Source organism: Castor canadensis, chromosome 3 (genome assembly GCF_047511655.1).
Source record: "Castor canadensis chromosome 3, mCasCan1.hap1v2, whole genome shotgun sequence".
Taxonomy (NCBI): domain Eukaryota; kingdom Metazoa; phylum Chordata; class Mammalia; order Rodentia; family Castoridae; genus Castor; species Castor canadensis.
In genome coordinates, this window is record NC_133388.1 from 144153685 (window position 1) to 144171503 (window position 17819).

At 41.2% G+C, this 17819-nt stretch overlaps 1 protein-coding gene across 1 annotated transcript in view; it reads right to left on the reverse strand.

Annotated features, from left to right (window-relative positions):
* Positions 1-17819, reverse strand: part of Fabp12 (fatty acid binding protein 12) — a 60726-nt gene extending 42907 nt beyond the window's left edge. Inside the window, exon 1 of the mRNA XM_074068764.1 lies at positions 9230-17819. The gene's annotated coding sequence lies outside the window, so the exon portion shown is untranslated. The remainder of the gene's footprint in view (positions 1-9229) is intronic.

The following is a 17819-nucleotide window of genomic DNA, read 5'->3' on the forward strand; positions in this document are numbered from 1 at the left end:
GAAGCAGACGTCATGCTGGGTGTGGTTACACATGCCTGTAATCCCAGCGCTCAGGTGGCTGAGGCAGGAGGATCATGAGTTCAAAGTCAGCCTGGGATATTTAGTGCATTAAAGGCCAGCCTGGGTTACATAGGGAGACCCTGTCACAAAAAGAAGAAGGGGAAGGAGAAGGAAGAAGAAGGAGAAAAAGGAAGAGGACAAAAAGGAGAAGGAGAAAGAGAAGACAAGGAAGAGGAGAAGGAGAAGGGGAGGAGGAGAAGGAGAAGGAGAAGGAGAAGGTGGAGGTATCATTTGATGCAATGAATTCTTGATTCCTCTCCGGCACCTGTTAAGCTTCTTTCAGATAAAAAATTACGCTCTTGCTCTTAGGCCACCACTGCAGTGTCTTCAAACATGTTAAGATCATCAATGGCCGTGATCATAAACACATTTTGATTGATTATCTTGAGTTCTGATATCACCAAAAGGTCTCCGGCCAAGGGAAATGTGAAAGTTCTTGAGAATTTTTCTTGGTGACACAAAATCAAAGCTTTAAGAACTTTTCCTTCAGCAATGATCTGAAGGAAGATAGGTTCCATTTCTCAAAGAAAAATAGAGAAGTGTCTAGTTGATTTTCATTTTTTCTCTTTTCTTTAATCTAATGAAAATGCCAAAGTAACAATTGCTTCTGAGCAGCTATTTTACAAAAGAAAATTAGTTGTCTTCTGAAACAAGGCTGAGATATAAGCATGCTGACTTTAAATTGATAAAATACAATGTGCAGACTTTCTTCCCACCTGCTACTTCTGAAAGAGTAAAGCCTGACTGTTGTTCCTATACAGTTATATTTTTATCCTCCAGGTCAACCGTTGGCCCCTGTGGAGTCCCCACAGTCACCTAAACAAACAGACCCTTTCCAGTCACCCTCTAAGCATCCCTCGGCATAGCCAGATCCGTTCAAATCCCCAGTAACGTTTAAGTTAGGGTGGGACACTTAACACTTTTGCATATTTTCAGGCTCTAATTAAAAATGTACTTAATTTTTTAAAAGAAAAAATTTAAGAACCTGAACTTGATGGTACTTTATTTGTCCTTTTTATTACTAGCAATTAAAACTGAAACTAATATAATTATATGTTGTTACATAATCTTTGGTTTGCTTTTCATTAATTTGTAATAATTCCTGAGAAACAAAACATAATCATGAATTTGTACTCTAAGACATAAAATCTTTGCTCTGAATACATTGTTGACAAAATGAGTCCATTAAAGAAAACTATTCCTTTAACTCCAAAGGTCAGTGGTTTACCCAGCAACTGCTCTGTTATTTCCTATACAGAGTAGATAAAAACTGAGCATGTCGGTTAAAATTCAGACTTGTCACAAAAAAATATAAGGACCAGCACCTACTATTCCTGGGGTGTTTTCAGACACACCCCATGTGCGTAAGAATCCAGGTATTTTGGGTCAGTCCTTGCTGGTTCCCACCATGCCCCAAAGCAAAGTTCTGCCAACCTCTCTCAGCTGTGCACTGGGCACAGACCTGGCTCATATCCACTTGCCCAGTGATCACCATGTGACAGATCCTTCTGTCGGAGTTTCTCAATCTGTCCAGAAAGGGAAGCTGTGATAAGAGACTTTAGCCAAATGCACAATAAAATAATTTGTAGAGACGTTAAATTCGATCTTCTTCCTATTGTGTGAGACTCAAGACAGACTGAGAATTTTTTATTCACACTCTAACTTTTTGTTTGTTTGCCTTTTTGAGACAGGGTCTTGCTATATAGCCCAAACTGGCTTGGAACTGGAGATCCCCTGCCTCTCCCTCCTTGGTGCTGAGATTCAACAAAGACTTCTTAATTCTTTTACTTAGTAGAAGAATGTGGCTGGGGTTGTGGCCCAAGTGATAGAGCACCTGCCTAGCAAACACCAAGCCCTGAATACAACAAATAAATAAAACAAATAAACAAAACTCCAAAGGTTAGATTAGGAATCCTTCAAAGAGGATTTTAAAAAGTATTGTTTAATTATTTGGTGACTATAAAACTCTCCTTTTCTTCCCATAGGCATTTTCCTTATCCCTGCAGTGAAAATGTAACGTTATTCTGTGTTTTACTTACTACAATTTCATTAGTCAACCTTTATATGTGCAACTAACAGGATGCCAATGTAGAATAATTGGTATTTTGAATCAGTGTTGCTCTTTTCTCTAGACAAGTCTATGCCTTTCTGAACTGAAGCTCCATGAGGAAACTGCATCTATATAAAGATCCTGGATGTTGGATGTTTAAAGCTGACCGAGGGTGGAGAGATGGAGCATTGTAGGGCAAGGCTCTCTGGATAGCCATTGACTATCAACCTCTATATTTGACCTCACATCCTTTGAATTTTTCCACAAAGCTCTTGAAATGTTTCCCTAGGTTTGATACATCTAGCCTCCACCAACCCCAAAGCTAAGGAGTGATAAAAACAACATCTAAAAACTTACAGCTTTCCCTACCTTGCTGTAGTCCTGCCAACCTGGTGCCTACGTATTTTGTCAACACATTGATTCTGGACTTTCTCTTCTTTAACTATAAAAGTTTCTGTAACCTTGTCCATGGTGGAACATGTCACACAGAGTATCTTGAATCTATGTTCCAGGGCTATCACTGCTCATATTTGGCTCAGAATAAGCTATTTATTTCTTTAAAGCAGAGTTGGTATTTTGTATTAATGTCTTTGTGTAGCCATGCTTTTTCTCATTAACAGGTGATCCTGGTCATTAATTTGCTATGGCATGTATTTTGGAAAGAGAACTAAGAAAAAAAAGGTTGTGGATTTTCTGGAATTATGAATTACTCTTTAAAGGAGAATAAGCGAAGCACATGATTTCACTTCCAATCCAGGGCTCAAGCTACCATATCAAGCCAAATTACAAAGTATATGGACAGGGAAAGTTGGCAGAATAAACTAAAAACCATGTAAGCAAGCTGACAACAACAGCAACAAATCAGTATACTTTCCTTAAAATATCCCTAAGAAATCGTCATCTTGTGCCATCTATTCATATCCAAAGTAATCACTTTGGTAGGGCATGGTGGCACACTCCTCTCATCCCAGCTACCTTGTACTCCAGAGGGTGAGGCAGAAGGAACAAAAATTTCAGGCCAGCCTGGGCAACACAGTGAGACAATGTCTCAAACAAAACAAAAGAAAATAGCCACTTTGTAGGTACTTTTCAATATAAAATGTACATATTTCATCAAGGCCGCAATTGTGTGATGTTACACCATAATGTCATTTGTACAATGACAAGATAAATAATTTGCTAAGAGGAAAGCAAACAAGGAATGAAAAGAGAAGCACTTTAAGTAACAGGAGTCTAGGAGTGCAATCTTTTAAAAAATTTTAATCAACCCAGTAATCGCACGTCTTTGTGGTGTACAATGTGACACTATAGTATTTGTACGAAGTGTGTAACAATCAGATCAGGGTAGCTGGCATATCCCTTGCCTTGAATAGTTACCATTTCTTTGTGTTGAATAGATTCAAAATCCTCTCTAGTAGCTATTTCAAAATATACAATTAATTATTGTCAGCCATACCTATCCTACTGTGCCAGAGAATATTGGAAGTTTTCCTCCTGTCCAACCACAGCCCGTACCCTATCAACCTCTCTCTAACCCCAAGGGAGATAAATCAATTGCACAGTCTGTCTTAGCTGGATTTACTCTTTTGGGCTTCAGCAGTTGCATGTGTCTCAACTCACTCCAGAAATACATGTTAAGTGTAGGCCTGCCCTTTTCTTACCTGAACTTTACTTTAGGCTGAGTATATTTATATAGAATTCACTCCATCATTGTCTTCAATGGAGGAGATTATCATCGTGATAATCTCAAGGGCAAGCTGCAGAGTTCTTGGCTACTGATTTCTGCATCTTTAATACAGTTCAGTAACTTCCACAGGGTTTGACCAACGAATGGCTATTTCCTCTGAGGGAGGTTATTGAAAGTTCTACCTGATAAAGCAGGCTTCCGCTTTAAGATAAGAGTGATTGGTTACCTACAAGGAGGCTCAGCTCCTAGGCAGAGGCTGCTGAAAAACTGCTGCTGCAGACTTTCTGGCACTAGACCACCTCAGAGGTCAAGGGCTCAGTTTCTGGAGGGACACTTGGGGCTGGGCTTTGTGTGTCTGTGAATTTGGAAAGTTTGCACAACTGACAATCATAGGTTTGGTTTCTGATTTGAGAGTAAACAATGAGAGCTATGACTTCAGAGTCACCAAAGAGGTGGTGGCAGCACTGGGCAAAGGCATGAGGGACAGACCCACAGCCCTGAGGTGATGGACTGAAGCACAAATGGTCAGCTGTCACCAAATAGTGTGACAAAAGAGGGTTGTTCTTCACTTCCAGAAAGTGTGCCTCCTTAAGGATACTCAGTCAATTGGACATTAAATAAAATATTCTATATACACACACACACATACACAGTTTTCAGGGGGAAAAAGGTATTTGCAGATGTGATTAAATTTTTATTACATACCTACAATTCCTGCACTTTGGAGGCAAAGACAAAAGGTTCTAGAGTTCAAGGCCAGCCTAAGCTACATACTGAGACCTTGTCTTTAAATTAATAAATTAAGGATCTTGATATTAAGAGAGTGTCTTGATTATTTAAGTGGGTGTCAAAGGCCATGACAAGTCTCCTTATAAGAAAGAGGCAGAGGGAGGCTGGGCATGGTAGCATACACCTATATCCCAAAGACTCAGGAGGCAGAGGCAGGAGGATTGTGGTTTGAAGTCAGTACAGAAGACCCTATCTGAAAAACAAACTAATACAAGAATAATTCTTGGGTCATGGCTAGAGTGGTAAAATGCTTGCCTAACAGGAGTGAAGCCTTGAATTCAATTTCTACTGTTGCAAAAAAGAAAAAGAAAAAAGAAGTAGAGGAAGATTTTCACAAAAGAAACCACGTAAGCAGAGATTGGAATGATGTGACCAAAGCCAAGAAATGCTACCAGAAGCCACCAGAAGCTAGAGGGGGTGAGGAAAGGGCTTTCCCCAAGGTCTTCCCAGGGAGCAAGCACTTCCCCTTTGATATTTTGATTTAGGCCCAGTGATAACTCAGTCAGATTTCCAGCCTCCAGGACTATGTGAGAGGAAATTTCTGTGTAATTCACCAGTTTGTGGTAATTTACTACAACTGCCATAGGAAATAAATACAGATTATGATCTAATACAAATATATTTATTAACACCCTTCCCCCCATACATTCAGGATTCAGGAAGAAACTGGACCAATAAGCGGTGGCTAGAACTGGTCTGGTGCCAACAAAGACTGGCTGAGAGTAGTCACTGAGAGCAGCACCTGAAAAACATATTGGTGTTGCCTGAAATAAAGCTGAATGTTTTAAAGGCTGGAGGTGTGGCTCAAGTGGGAGAGCACCTGCCTAACAAGCATGAGGCTCTGAGTTCAAACTCCACTGCTACCAAAAAAAAAAATCAATTAATCAATAAAAAATAGAGTGAAGGTATGTTAGCTGTGCCATATAAACTCTACTAAAATAACTCTTTTAAAATGCATGAAGGCATTTTTGCCTTACCTTATTTTTATTTCCTCCACCTGCCAGAAGATTTTTTGCATGTTTCTGAATTGCTTTTAAATAATTAGTACTCTCCTTTGCTAAGTAAAGTTGTCCATTTTTAATTATTCCTCCTTTTTTTCTTTTATTTCTGGTCTTCTTCCTTTTCTTCTCCTTCTTCTTCCTCTTCCTTGTCCTTCCCCCCTTGTCTCCCTGCCCCCTTCTTCCTCCTCCTCCTCCTCCTCCTCCTTCTTATTGTTGTTTTGGTACTGGAGATTGAATTCAGGGCTTTGCTCATTCTAGGTAAGTGTGCTACCACTGAACTATACCCTAAGCTCTTTTAAATGTTTTTATTTTGAGACAGGTTGTCACTGTGTAGCCCAGGTTGGCCTTGAAGTTGCAATCCTCTGGCCTCAGCATCCAGAGTCTAGGATTACAGGTGTGTACCACCTCCTTGGCTCATTATTCCTTCATCATGTGTACTACATTTAGGATTACCAGGAGTTTTACCTGATGGAAGGAAATCGCAGCATCTCACACCAAGCTTAGCATATCTGTCTTTGCATCCTTTTCATTGAATATGTGGCCCATGTTTCTGAGACCTGCCCTTAACCCTGGCCTCCAACATCCTCTCTGGGCTTTACCTCTGGATGCCTTGGCCCCTCAGAGAGCAGTATGGCGTCCCTACTGGAATGGTGTGTAATCCCTCAATTGACACAAGCAAGATTGTTTCTGTCAGGCTTTGGCTGTTCTCAGGAGACCCTCTCCACTTGAATAGCCCCAGCTAATGTTAATTTTATAAAACCAAGTGAATTCTTGATCACCTCCACCCCTTCTCCCCACCCCCTGCCATCTTTCAACCTCACTTACCTACTTAGTTTCACAAATTTGTCAACTGTTTATCCTTGTCCTGAGGCTCCTTGCATGCTTTCCTTTCTCAGTTTCTAAAGGAGTAATTTTTAAATATAATTATAAAATCTCAGGCAGTAAAGCCCTTAATCAGTCATTACCTAAATTGCCCTCCTCCCCCACACCCAGTACCTGTCAGTCACTGAGCTAACTGTCCCCAGACTGGCTTGCTTCCCACACCAAGGTTCCATTTATGCTTCTAATCCCTTTCTACCTACATTGCTCTACATACTTTCATTTGCTAATTTTTTTTGAGACATGATCTCACTATGTAGCCCAGGTGGGCCTTGAACTCATGATCCTCCTGCCTCTACTTCCCAAGTGCTGGGATTACAGATATGTACCACCATACCCAGTGCTAATTTTTTTAAAGTGTCCCTTCATGAAACCTTCCTTATTGTACTCCCTTAGTACCCTTAACCATAGCAACCACTTTATAAGTATACAATTGACGTAAGTCAGCTGTGATTAGAAACCTCTAAGCAGGTGAGGTGGCTCCTACCTGTAATCCCAGATACTTAAGAGGTGGAGATCAGGAGGATTGAGGTTCAAGGCAAGCCTGGGCAAAAAGTTGTTGAGACTCCATCTCAACTAATAAGCTGCATGTGGTAGCCCAAGTCCGTCTGTCATCCCAACTACACGAGAGGCATAAATAGGAGGACTGGTTCAGGCTTATCTGGGAAAAAAATCAAGACCCCATTCAAAGAATAACTAAAGCAAATAGGACTAGAGTCATGGTTCAAGTGGTAGAGTACCTGCCTCGTAAGTGCAAGTTCCTGAGTTTGAACATCAGAACTGCCAAAACAACAGCAAAAAAAAGAAAAAGAAAAAAAACCTTCTGTCAATAACCACAACTTCCTTATAAGCCTTGATAAGTCAGCATCTACTTGATGCATTACCCTGACCTTAAAGAACCCTTTCTATGAAGAGCCTGGTTCTACTTTTGATGTCAAAATGATCCAGAGAGACAAGCTGCCAATGGACATCAGATATCAAGAATCATCAATAATGAGTATTTAATGAGCATGCAGTATACTACTACTACTGCTAAAGATCAGGGAAAATACAAAAAAGAAAATGCAAAGGGGATGTAAATTGGAGCTTCTGCCCCAAGTGGCATACCATACACAGTGTACTGAAGCTATTAGAGAGAAAAACTGTGGTATAACCAGGCAGTGAAAAGAGAAGCTCAGAGAAAAGAGATCGTCTGTGGGTTCACCCAAGGGCACCCCATGGAGGGGCAGGGTCTGTGTGAGAGGGAAAACAGCTGCCCAGCCACACAGAGGAAGAACCACCACTGTTTTGTGGATGTCCTTGGCATCCGTGACTTACTGCACATGGATCTGGTGTGGTTTTTATGTCTCTTTTAGGGGATATCTCAGAAGTAAGCTTGATTATTTCTGTGGTCATGGAAAATATCTACTTTTGTCCCAGCTCCTATGTAGACTCCTAACAGGGCCCATCAGATCCATCTTGTCCAGGAACCCAATCACTTCCTTCATGCCTCACACCTCACCCAAGGTGTGAGACCCGTACTATTTGAGGCCAAGGCTGCCAGAAGTCAGCCGGCAACTGCTTGCTCAGGAGAAATGAGGATTAGAATGAAGGATCCCCCCACCCTCCCTCCAGGACCATTTACTGTCCTCTCATTTCCCCTACGGAGCTGCTTTCCTTCTCGCCTCTCCCTCCCATACAGCCTCTTCCTTTCCTTCCCTGAGACCCAGGCTCATTGATCTGTGCATGAGGAGCCCAACTTAATCCTTTCCAGTTTAGACTTGGCCCCGCGTCTTCTGTGCTCTTGGCTTCCCTTTGAGGTGACCAGAGGAAAGATCATCTCCACTGCCAGTCCCCAGCCAGCTGGTACATTCACATGGCCTTCGCCTGATTCCTGCCCCTGTGTTTCCCTTGCTGTGGTGTTCCCAGCCAACCTGTGACTCTCAAGCTCATCTCCCTTCTTCTGCAGCAATCTCTCACTTTTTTTTTTTTTTTTGTAATACTGGGGTTTGAACTCAAGGCCTCACACTTGCTAGGCAGGTGCTCTGCCACTTGAGCCACTCCATCAGCCTCTGCAGTAACCTCTTGAGCTGACAAGGACACCTGCCATCCACAGGCTTCATTTTCTGGAAGCTACAAACAGCTCTGACCCCCTCATTCCTTGGCAATCCCTGAAATGCCAGGGTATTCTGTTAGCTTCCTCTCTGCTTAAGAATAGCAGGATAGTCCACAAGTACCTGATAAGGCAGATATCTATGAAAAAGATGCCCATTTCCCCTCCTTTCAGGCACTGCCAAATTTGGGAAAATTCCCTTGGCACCTCCAGCTCTTTGGGTTACAGGGAGCAGAGTGTCTCTTTCTTCCTGCATCTATTTTTTTTTTTTTTTTGAGACAAGGTCTCACTTTGTAGTCTTGGAACCCACTATTCGCCTGCTTCAGCCTACCCAGTCCTGGATTACAAGCGAGTGTTACCACGCCTTGCAGAAAACCACACCTTATAGACAAGCTGCCTTCTCTCCTCTCTGCAAGCAGTCATCATACGCCCAGAGGAAAAAGCCAACTCTGGTCTTTCTCGAGTGAGTCCTGTAGGAGGCAGCTAGTAGCTTTCAACACAGATGCCACCTGAAATTTACTATTTGAACCGTGGACTTTTGTTCATAGCGTCGAGACTCTGAAAAAATCCCCCACAACACTGTATTGTTTCTATAGAATCTATTCAAAAGGCATTTCTAAATTGTTCTAATTAGGATCAAATAATCTGCCTTTAGCAATAGTGTGTCATACCTGAGAATTGCAGGAAGTCACATAAAGCCACTGAGGAAGGACTCGGGGCTTTGACCCACACGTTATGCAGAAGCAGCACGTACAAGGCAGATTCGAGGTGAGAGGATTTCTAGGCCCTGAGAGAGGATTATTGCTCTACTTATGCTTCCCGTCTCATCATGTCAACATATGTTCCACCCAGGTTTTATTGTGACCTTTTATGTTTACAAATATGTCCAAGAACTAAAGACAGAAAGAAGTCAGTTTAATGACAAAACAAAATACCATGTCTCTCAAATGGATTAAGCATGCAAGAAAACATGCAAAAACTGAATATTGGCAAACTTTGATTTCTAAAACAATTAAGTGATGACATTTCCACAACAGTTTTTAGAACATCATAATTTGAACATAAACAAGTTAAAAAGTAGTCAATGTTTATCTTGATTGTGATAGATTTTGTTGTTTATTAATAAAATGTTATTTAATTCCTTGATTTTTAATCCTGTTACAAATTTGAGACTATAGATTTCACATTTTGACCATTTCTTTTGCCTACTGACTGACTTGATTAGAGGTAAGTTTTAAACATTTTTATTAGTGTATAATAGTTGTACGGGATTTCCTTGGGACATCTCCATATATGCATCCAATGTACCCTGGTTTGGTCTATCTTTTCCATTATTGTCCCTCTTCCTCCTTCCCCCTTCTTAAAATGACTTTTTTGGCAGGTTCCAATGTTCCATATTCATATATGTGTAGAAACTACCTCAACCATATTCACCCTCTTTATTTACCTTCCCTCTCCTGTTAGTGCCACCCCTTAACATAACTTGTGCTGCATTGTTTTAGTGTTTGTTCATTGTTCACTGTGGGTTTTGACTTGGTATTTTACCTGTAAATATGTTGTCTTTTAATCAATCTAAACCCCCTCTGCTACTCTTCCTTACCCTTTTCCTCAACTGAATCATTCAGCCGTTTTCAGTGTATTTCACTGTGTTGTGTTCCTACCCAGATGGATGATTTCAGTATTATTCACTCTCTATCGTTCTCTTCTTTTTTCCCTCCTTCCCTGGTCTCCTCTAACAGTACCACTACTGGGAACATGATATAGATAGATTGATAGATAGATATAGATATAGATACACACACACACACACACACACACACACACACACACATATATATATATATACATATGTGATAATGCTTATATTTGTATTTGGATGAAATCAATTATTTTAACCAGTTACTTAAATAAAAATCTATAGTCTAGAACCAGGCATGGTGGCGCCTATCTGTAATTTCAGCACTGGAGAGGCTGAGGTAGGGACTGGCGGTGTGGCTCAGGCCACAGAGTATTTGCCTGGCAACTGCAAGGGCCTGTGTTAACCCCCAATACCACCAAAAACATCCAACCAAAAAACTGAAGTTGAACTCAGAGAGGCTGAGTCAGGAGGATAATGAGTTTGAGGCCAGCCTGAGCTACACAGTGTAGTGAGACCCTGTCTACAAACACCTTTATAATGTATGTATATTTTTAAATTATATATTATTGTAAAGGGGCTCAGAGTCAGATGTGCTTCTAAAGAGCTGATATATTAAGTATATACTTCCTCTAGTGGATAAAGATAGAGAAGAAAGTATTTGATTCCTTCATTTGAGTATTCTAAGCATTAACTCTGAGTTTGTTTGTTTATTTATTTATTTATTTTGGCTTGGATGCTCCCTAAAAAGTTACACTGCTTAATTTACCAAAGTTCTACCAGTCTGTGAATGTTCTTTGTAGTTTAATTTTATCTTCACTGCTTTTTTTTCTGCCCTGATTCTCTTTGTCATTAAAGTATTTAAGCCAACAAATACTTAGTGAAGATCTGTCAAGTTGATACAGCAGTGAGTGCACAGAACAATCCAAACACTGCCATGGAGAAGCTTGAAATACTACCAGATAACACTCACTGTGTGCTTCCTACCAGCCAGGCTATGTGCTTAGGGATTCACAATTTATTATTATTATCACTTAAATTTTGGTAATGGAGTTTTGAACTCAGGGCCTTGCACTTGCTAAGCAGGTCCTCTACCACTTGAACTTCAAACTCTAGCACTTTTAATTTGCAGACAGGGTCTCTCATTTTTTGCCCTGGCCAGTCTTGAACCACACCACCTCTGGAGTAGCTGATGACAGGCACACACCACCACACTTGGCTTCCTTGTTGAAATGTGGGGTAGGGGTGCTCACTAACTTTTTGCCCAGGCTGGCTTCGAACTGCAATCTTCCCAATCTCCACCTCCCAAGTAGCTGGGATTACAGATATGAGCCACTGCACCTAGCTCTCAATTATTATTTAACTGAATTATCCCAACAACTTTATGTGGAAATTAAGTCGCTAAGAAATTTACAAAAGATCATAGACAGTGAGAGACAGAAGGAATTCCATACCACATGGTCAGACTGTCCAGTCACTCTGAACCCTGAATGTCTCTTTTGATTTTCATCATGGTATTTTTTCCCAACTGTGTCTGTGTCCTTTAACTCAAAAGTCTGCTTCCGGAGACCAGGGACTAGGTCAGATTGTTCACCTATATATCCCCAGCAGCCAAACCTGATACTGTTGGCTCTCCAGAAATACTTTGCCAAATGACTTAATGACAATGAAATAAGTGAGCAGAGAGTTTGCCGGACTCCAAAGTCTTTCCATCAGCATACTCTACCTGTTCCAAGAGTTTCCAAAAGTAGGAAGCAAACACAGAATTGTTGACTCAACTGAATTATTTCACAGATACAGGTTCCGTCCAATTTCTTAAAGAGCAGACAAAGAAAAATGAGCAAAAAATGAACAAACTCTGATTCTTTAGATTACAAATCTTTCTCATTTGCCATTTCTCCTGAATTTCACCATTAGAAACAGAGAAGCCAAAGAAGCCTCCACTCCGACCCCCCTTAAAGGGCTGTGGGTGCTTTCGGGATAGAGTGAGTGGCCCTTTGTGCTGTGGAACCTACTGCGAGCAGAATCAAGTGCCAGTGTCAAGGGCTCCATTTCCACAGTGTTCTCTTATTTGTTTTATAGTAGTTATTTCCTCAGTCATTATATGCCCTATCCCCTTATTTGCCACCCACCAAGTGACTTCAGAGGGTGAGAGCCAGCATCCACATCTATTAACCTTTCTTCCTGTGTTGAAAGTCATTAGCAGTGCTCTGGCCTACGCGTCAGTTGCAGAATAGTAAATATTGAAAGAGTAATCTTGCCGTTTGAAGTGCTTCTGGCTGGAATAAATGTTTGTTCAGGTTGCAGCACTGCCCAGGTAATTACTAGGTAATAAGGCAGGATCACTTTCCAGTGTGGAACAGGCAGGACAAATGATTAGGTTCACGAATGGTTCCTGGTGGATCTCTCTCACCAGCCTGTGAGCTTGTATTTAAAGGGGGATTGCCAGTGTCTGAAACAGACGTTATTTCAGGCCAACTTTTTAAATTTTTTTAAAACAAACCAAGAGATCCTGAATATCAATCAAGAAGCCCAACCTGCCGTACAAACTTTGTTAAAAATCACAGGAGTGGTTGCGCCTCGAGTCTTTTGTGGATAAGGAGTTCTTTAAAATGCGTTTGGCAGGTGATTCTAGGCAGGTTTGTTGTTGTTTTGTGAAACTGGGGATTGAACTCAGGGCCTTGTGCTTGAATGCTATGCCTTTGAACCATGCTGTCAGTACTTTTACTTTTAGTTTTTAGTTTATTTCTCAGATACAGACTCTCACTAACTGCCTGGACTGGTCTGGAATGACAATTGTCTTGTCTCGGCCTTCCAAGTAGCTGGGCTTACAGGATTTTACCAACATGCTCAGCCTCCATGCAGTCCTTTGTTGAACCCATATTTTTTTTCTCCACAATCAAACTGCACTTATAATGAATAAGCAACATATTTTGGGAGGTCAAGATACTAGTTTCTGATGAAGTTAAAGTGCTCTTAGTCACTATTTTCGTTTTACCAACTTCCTGATTACCTTGTTTTCAAGGACAGATCCACACTAAGCACCCTGTTTATGTATAAACTGTTAACCCCAAACAATCAGAAGCAACAACTGTTTCTGCTTATTGACTATCTCAAAGCCCCGACCATCAGCCCTTGATTTGTACCCGCCCTTTCTACAGCCAGTGTAGGTTGTTCTTAAGACAGGCTTTCACTATGAAGCCCAGGCTTGCCTCATACCCAAGATTCTCCTGCCGCAGTCTCCCAGGTATGCATGTGTCACCACACCCAGCTTCCGATGTTGCAATGTATTTTTTTTTTTGGCAGTACTGGGATTTGAACTCGGGGCTTCATGCTTGCTAGGCAGGCGCTTTACTGCTTGAGCCACTCCACCAGCCCTTTTTCTCTGGCTAATTTTGAAATAGGGTCTCGATTTTTGCCCAGGCCAGCCTGGACCGTGATCCTTCTATTTTACACTTCCTGCTGTGGCTAGGATGGCAGGCACATGCCACTGTGGCCAGTTATTGGTTGATACGGGCTCTCAGAAATTCCCTGCCAGACTGGCATGGAACCTTGATCCTCCCAATCTCAGCCTTCCAAGTAGCTAGGATTACAGGTGTGAGTCACCTGTACAGGCTTGGAATTTTTGTGTCTTTCTCTTTTCTTTCTTTTTGGTGGGAAGGGGGCTAATTTATTCTTATTTTAAAATTTTCTACATTTTTATTAACATATATTAGTTGTATAGGAGGATTTCATTGTGACAGTTACATATATGTTTATAATGAATCTTAGATTCACCCCCTTCTATTATTCTCCCTTATCCCTCCTTCTTCCTGTTTCTTTGTTTGCAGTAGAGGGGACTGAAAATTGAACACAGGGCTTCAGGCATATTAGGAAAGGGCTCTACCACTTGAGCCAGCCCCAGGCTTCTGTGTGTGTGTGTGTGTGTGTGTGTGTGTGTGTGCATGTGTGTGCGCGCACAGTTTTTTTTTTTGCTATGAGAGAGGGTCTCACTAACTTTGTTCTGGCTGACTTGAGTTCATGATCCTCCTGTATGTACCTCCCAAATACCTGGTATTACAGCTGTACGTCACCATGCCCTCCTCCAAAGTGAGTTTAATGTAAACAATTTATGCTTCACTTCCAGAGTTTACAAAAATACTCTTAGCTCTATGTCTGGTAGAAACCTTCCCAACTTTTTTCCAACGATTACCTAGCCTTGTTGTTGGTAGTTTGTGCGAATTTGTCCCAAGACCAGTAAAGGACTTTCTGGCTGGCATCTGGGACGCATCTGTAGTAAATCCGTTGGAGGTGCCGTGGTCTCAAGAGTTTGGGTTTAACAATATTTTTCCAATTCCTCCTGAGAGTTTTCCCCTCCAAATCTTTACAGAATGTTGTTGATCACATTCTCAACATTCTTTCCTTACTTTCCTATTCTTGGCTTATGGTTATTGAATTACTACCTGTCTTATTTCTCCCACACACATTCCCCATGCTAGAGACAGTGATCTGGATAAGCAGCTGTTTTGGATCCTGCCTCCCACACCCATGCACAGCCCTGGGCAAGTTCCTTATCTGCTCTAAGCTTAGTTCCTCTATTTGTTGTTGATTGTTTGCTTGTTTTTTGCAGTACTGGGGTTTGAACTCAGAGCCTCATGCTTGCTAGGCAGGCACTTGTACCGTTTGAGCCACTTCACCATTCCTTCATTCCCTATTTGTAGGAAGGGAATAATGCTCAACTTTTTCAAACCAACATTAACTACAGGTTCTCACAAACTGCTAGCTCTTTATGGAGTATAATTATCTATAAAGAGAAAAACCACTCAGGCTCCCACCACCCAGATCTCCACAGCGTCCAGCCAACCCTACAGGTGGTTAGAATTTGGATGGACAGACGACCTTTCTCACACACCACTGACCTTCAGAGCAATGAAGAATATTTTCCCAGTTATATTTATCAGGCCCTGGGATCCTCAGCTGGACCAAAATGACCTAGTTCTTACCCAATTAGTACAAGGCTGCTGTTGACAAAACCCAGTCACATTCCAGAACAGGTGGAGCCATATGACAGCAAGTATCTAAAAAATGGAAACCCAAGCCAATGCAGTGACAGCCACCAGCCTCAATCCTGGTTTCTAACAGGGAAAGTGGTCTCAGACTGTATCCCTAATGTCTCCCTGTGATCACATAGCTAGAAATCATGAATGCCGGTCTTCTGAGCTTGTGCTGGGAATGACTGGAAAGAATGGAACAAGATAGGGAAATCTGGTAGTCATCAGATGGGTAAAGCAGATGGTCCCTCTGAGGTCTAGACCCAGGTTGAATGAATCCCATTTTTAGGAATTCTCAGAGGCAGGAGGCATTGTACACACAGAAGAGCAGAGAGGGAATTTCTCCTTATTGAAACACATCAAAACCAGCTAGGGCCCCCTTTACTTGTAGTAACTCTAAGTGTCATGCCTAAAACTCAAATAAACTAATTCCATTGTGGGGATTAGCTAACAAGTAATGGACAAGAAAGTCATCAAGGTGGAAAGGGTTGGGACCAAGCAAGAAAGGATACAAAAGAGGAAAAGCTGTGTCCCACCCAAACATCCATATCACTGTCTCAAATGAGAGTTTTCCAGCTGGTACCTTAGTGTAATGAAGAGAAATAAAGAAATACAGTTGCTTTTTGACAGAAAAATAGCCTAACAAACTGGGTTGCAGTGGCTCATGCCTGTAATCCTAGCTAGGCAGAGATTAGGAGGATCAAGGTTCAAAGACAGCCAGGGCAAACAGTTCGAGACACCTTATCTCAAAAATACCCAAAGAACTGATGGAGTGAGACTCAAGTGGTAGAGTGCCTAACAACTGTGAAACCCAGAGTTCAAACCCCAGTCGCACACACGCCTGCACACACAAATGTTTTATCACTGATAAGTGAGTATTATAGTTCCTTAATCCATATGTACAGTCTCCTCTTCCCTTACTCCCAGCAAGTCAATATGCGCACGCACACACACACCCACAGCCTTCTCCAAGTCAGCCAAAGATGCCTGCTCTTCACAAATTGCCAGGAATATTTTTTTCTCTACAGATGCTGTCTAATAATTATTTACATATCTGTCTCTTTATCTACCTTTTCCTTACCATGTTGCAAAAAACGTCTTAAGATGGCTTATGTGGATATGTAATATGACAAGAATTTAAAGTAGAAGTGAGGTCAAACAAGAAATAAAAACAAACTAAAGACAAAAAGACAGGAGACAGAAGAGTGATAAATGATAATGATGGTCTACAGATCTGCTCCCAGGGAAGCACTGACTCCCCTTAAGCTTACTAGTGACCAAGACTGAAGAGAACGTTATCAGTCATCTGGTCCCCATCTGTGGAGGGATTCCCAAACTTCTGTATGCATCTGAATCACCTGAAGAGCTAATTAAAATTAGAGTCCTAATTTCACCTACAGAATTTCAAATTTTGTAAATCTAAGGTAAGATCCTGAAATTTATCACGTTGGCAAGTTCTCATTGATCTCCCAGACAAAAACTAAAGGAGCACTCAGGAAAAGAACAGTTTTTATGTTATTTATTTAATTAATTTATATTTATTTATTACACTGAAGATTGACCCCAGAGCCTTGTGTATGCTAGGCATGTGTCCTATCACTGAGTTACTTCTCACTATCCTTATATCAAGCAAAAAATAAAGAACCTCCTAGCAAACCTCTTGGTGACTAGGTCAGCTGACCTTGTCAGTACTGAGATTTATCTACAAACTAATGTGGTTTTGGAGTAATGCAATCCAGTTAATCTTTATAAAGTTCATTCTTCCTCTAGGCTTGACTTATGATGGAGGGAACAGGAATGGAAGGAATTGAGCTGATCCTCATCATGGAAGCTAATCTCCCAGAAGATGCGAGTATCACTGTTAGTAACTCCAGATCATCCAAAGTTCTCGATATAGTGACGTTCTCAATAAACATGAACTTTGCTCCATCACAAAGTTTCATTTGGTTCAATTTTGTAGCACATTTTTGGTGGTACTAGGATTTGAACTCAGGGCCTTACACTTGCAAAGGCAGGCGCTCTACCACTTGAGCCCCTCCACCAGCCCTTTTTTGTGTTGGTATTTTCAAGATAGGGTCTCTTGAACTATTTGCCATCCTGCTGATCTCTGCCTCCCTCCTGAGTAGCTAGGATTACAAGTGAGAGTCACTGGTGCCCAGTCATTATATTGTATTTTTACATCTCCTATCTTTCCCTTAGAATCTGAAGTAAATCTATAAGGCTTTGGAGTGTTTCATAGTGTTATTTTTTTTTCTTTTGTTTTTTTCACAAGTATGGTACTAGATAGCCTGGCCCTTTGTTGTTCTGCATTAGGGACAATTTAAAGGGTTCTAGACAATCTATTATTTGCAGGCATGCATAAAGTTTCTGCTCTCAAATCTGGGTACAAAATAGCATGAGAGGTGCTATTAAATACGGAGGACTCGTTCACTTATTCAACAAATATTTAGAGAAGATTTGGTATTTGCCAAGCCCTAGGCTGGACGATGAGAATGTAAAAATGACCAATCACGGTGTTTAGAGAACTGTTTTTATAGATCAGAGGCAGTTATGTATCACAGTGCACTAATATATGTTGTCTTGTTTTTGTTCCTT